Here is a 4,425-nt window from a genome sequence, read left to right as displayed (position 1 = left end):
AGACTGTTGGCAGTGTATGAGGAGGCCTTGGAGGTGGGGACATTGCCTAAAACCATGAGAGAAGTTTAGAGAGAGAAGCCATGATTATTACACTGTTGAAGCCCAGTAAACCAGAAGGGGAGATGGACTCCTAAAGACCTCTCTCACTACTAAATGTCGATGTAAAATACTTGCCAAGTTGATCGCTAACTGTTTGCAGCCACTGCTTCCTATGGTGGCACTTCCTGACCAGTCGGGGTTCATCCCGGGCAGGTCAACCTCACACAACATAAGGACAATCTTCTCGATACTACACTACCTACACCCGTCGGTCCATGCTGCGGTGGTGTTCCTGGACACCACCAAAGCATTTGATACCTTAGAATGGCCATACTTATTCGCCATACTGGGATGCATGGGGTTTAGTCCGCTCTTTATTAGCAGGATTCTATTGTTATACTCGCAACCCAGCGCTAGAATAAGGATAAATGGCCTGGTTTCTGATCCTTTCCCTATCTGACGTGGCACCAGACAGGGTTCTCCCCTCTCCCCGCTACTGTTTGCTATTGCTATGGAGCCCTTAGCTGCCCGAATTAGACAACACCATACGACGTGCGGCATAGGGTTTAGCTCCAGGTGCCTTCTTATATCACTCTATGCAGATGGCGTCACTTTGTACCTTATAGACCCGGAGGTTAATTTGGACCCGGTGCTACATAAATTCATTAGATTTGGCGGATTGGCCGGTATCTATGTCAACTGGTCCAAGTCGGTGATCTTTCCACTGACTGACGGTATCCCACAGGTACCCTCTGAAATGGGAAGCAAAGGCGGTTAAATATTTGGGTTTATGAATAAGCCGGGATGTACAGGAAATTTGGAATTTAAATATTGGAAGAGCGGTCATGTGGATAGAATAGAAATCAAAATTTGGGCGAGGCTCCCTCTGTCACTTACTGGCAGGATAGCCCTGGCCAAGATGGTCATTTTACCCAAATTTTTATATCTGTTCACGAATATGCCAATCCCACTCAGAGCGCACTTTTTTAATACGCTCAAATCGCTTCTTGTCACCTTAGCGTGGGCGTACGGTCAGACGAGTGTTTCCTGGGATGCGTTGACACTGCCTTTGAAGCAGGGTGGCCTGGACGCTCCTGATATGCACCTATATGCGCTCTGTGCTCAAGCCCAGTTTTTGCATTTTTGGACCCATCCGACCCATTTCCAATCACATGTAGCGGTAGAGCAAGATACAGTTGCGCCTGTCCCACTGAGGGTGGCAGTCTGTGCTAGGGCAAAGCGCCCTAGAGGGGATGTGGACTCTGCAGGTATGCTATGCTGTGTGTGTGAGGAGCTGCACAAAAGGGCGGGTGTTCCGGTGTTATATGCCCCCTCACTCTCGTTATTGCAGAACCTGCTGCTGCCATGCATTGCAGGGGGGATTAGCAGACCTTTGGAACAGAAACTACACCTGTACACTTTAGCTGACCTATTCCCTGATGGCGAATTCATGCCCCCTCCGGAAGCAGAGGAGGGGCAGACGGTGCCCTTCTTGGAACTGTTTTTGTATCACAAACTTCGTGCGGCATGCCGTGCTATTAGTGACAATTTCCCTGCTGCCCCGGTCTTCCCTGCATTGGAAAATCTGGTGGGTTTCCCGTCCCCCCGCAAGTTAGTCACCAGAATGTATAAGCAGATGCAGGCCACAGCACCAGTGGTTCAACTTAAGTCCCTGCAACACTGGAATGATGATCTCCCGACTCCGTTGGCCGTAGAACAATGGGAATTTTGTTGTGGACAACTTACGGAATTGTCGCCTCATTATAGATTGCGTTTGATACATTTCAAATTCCTACACAGATTCTATAGGACGCCCATTAGCCTGCACAGATAGGGATGACTGTTGGAGGTGTGGGTACACCCCCGCTTCTTTTTCACATGTGGCCTGGTCATGCCCGGCTCTTGCAGACTATTGGTCTAACATTTTTGCATCGGTGAATCAAATTGTTGGTAGATCGGATGTCCCGTCCCCGGAACTGGGTATATTGTGTTATGTCAAACATACTCCTCCCAAAATGCGTAAATGACATGCTTTATTCCTTTTGTTTGCCGAGAGATGTGTGGCCTTGCGTTGGGGCAGTAGGAGGGTGCCCACGATCAAAGGCTAGCTGGCTGGCTGATGTGGTGTATGGCCACACACAATTGGTAACATTTCGGGAGCTCACGCCGCCTGCTTCCCATCCTCTGGACATTTGCGAGCCCTTTCTGCAGTGGGTCCAGGTGCAGTCGGAGGCTGCTGACACCGAGCTACCCGTAGCTGCACCTTCCCCGGAGTAGGAGGGAGGGTATTTCACTTTTTGCGTATCACTTAGTAGGCCTCTTTCTTTGTACTACTGACACTTGGGGAGACAAATGAAGGGATGGGTGAAGGAGGTTCTGTCTCTGGTGGTGGTGAACTGATACGTTTGAATTGTACTTTCTGTATGTTTTTTGCTTTCTTCTAGGTACCAGGAGTCCCTCGACACTTCGTGCATGTTGCTTATGTGTGTTTTCATGACACATGATTGCTGTAACATCTGACTGGCTGGTTCTGTTGTTGTGATGTTATGTAATTAATTAAAATGCCAGAATTGCCAGTACAGTGTTCATACAATATATATGCACATGTCATAACTATCAGGACATATATAGTTTCAGAATCAAATAAAATGAATATTCAGGATTTCCTGACATCCGGCATCACAGTAAAAAAGGCTAAGACCAACCAGTTGATGTTTTGACTTCTACGATTTTCCTTGGTACACGGGAGTGAGCACGCTGAGCACGGTAAACAATCTTCTTGGAGGCAACATAGAAGGGTTCCTTGACTTTTTGTGCAGGGACTTTGGGACATATTTACAAGGGCACTGCACCACCGGAATATCACTTTTTCCGACTTTCTGGTGGCGCATCACTCTGCTCCATATTTACAAAGTGGTGTTAAGCCTCTTTGCAGGACTTAATGCCACTTTGTATATATCGTCCGCTTTCACGCAGGTATCTGCGTGAAAGGGGCGTGCCATGGGTGTTACTGTGGGAAGTCCACCGCAACATCCATTGCTCTTTTATGCTGCTCCAGATTTATAATGATTTGTAAATCTAAAGCAGCGCCAAAAACGAATGCCACTGAATAGCAGGCTTTAGATTGGTGCAACAAGGAGAAATATTTGTATTTCTCCCTGTTTTTGCACTTTCTAAAGAGCAAATTGCCTTTAAGGATTGCTTATGTGCAGGAAGGAGACCCTTCCTGCACATAAACAATCATCCCTGCAACACATACACCCTTGCACCATGGTGCAAGGGTGCCTGCATTGCAGGGAATTATCCCTGCTATGGAGGCACCCTTGCACTATGGGTACAAGACCGAATCCCACTAGACATGTATTTCTTCTCTACAGGCTTGTATAAGCTCTCATGGGCTGACCACAAATTATTTTACTACATGCAAGTCAAAGTCAAATTATTAAACATACATACATTTTACTTATTTATTTCTTATTGGGGAAAAAATGTTGATCCTTTTTAACGTATTTGTTATATAAAAGAACCTTTTAGTACATGCTTTTTATCAATGCAGAGTGCACACTTCTTTTACAATATATTAGATTTACTTTTGAACGGATATAGACCTCTTTAAAAGTTGATTTGATGAAATATACAACAATTTTTACATATGTCTTGATGTGTCCCCAACCAACAACCACACACATCCACCCACAGCACACATTCACATATACATTTCATTCATAACCATCCCAACCACAAGTAACATACCAAGGCAACTGTAATGGAGAGAAACCTTCAGATTTAGCCATTGTTGTTTTGTAGGTTGGGATCTTGTAACATCTGGCCAACTCATGTTTCGGTGGAGATTATGAATCAGATCCACCTTCATCAGGACCACCTATTTCCATGATTCAAGACTGGTGGTTATTTTTGGGGGATACCTACAATATGATAGAATATCATTTAACGCAGTGAGCCCAAAATTCAATTTTGTAAAGAAAAATCAAAATTGAACTCCTAGGTTTATCCTGACCAGGATAGAAACCACCACCTGTGAGTGAAAAACAGTTTAAAAGGAAAAGATGCTAAAACAGTCAGGGCTATCTGTTTGCAGACAATGTCATACTTAGCACAGACTGTGAGCACAGATAGTGCCTAGACCACCACCTGTTTATGCTGCATGTTTAACTGAGTTCCAAGTGTGGTAGTTATGAATAAAGCACTTTCAAATACCTCTACGATCTTGAAATTATTGGTCATATGCACCCAGTCATAACCTGTTCGAGGGTATTCAGAAATCCTGAACATCAGAAAGGTTTAGTGTTCAATCATTTTTATTAGCATTTAAATAACAAACGTACAGTACAAAGATGCATAGTCATTGTGTCAAACAAGATAATT

The sequence above is a fragment of the Lissotriton helveticus genome, chromosome 2_1, assembly GCF_964261635.1.
Source record: "Lissotriton helveticus chromosome 2_1, aLisHel1.1, whole genome shotgun sequence".
NCBI lineage: Eukaryota > Metazoa > Chordata > Amphibia > Caudata > Salamandridae > Lissotriton > Lissotriton helveticus.
The sequence above is the reverse complement of the archived record's forward strand: the minus strand, read 5'-3'. Positions refer to the sequence as shown.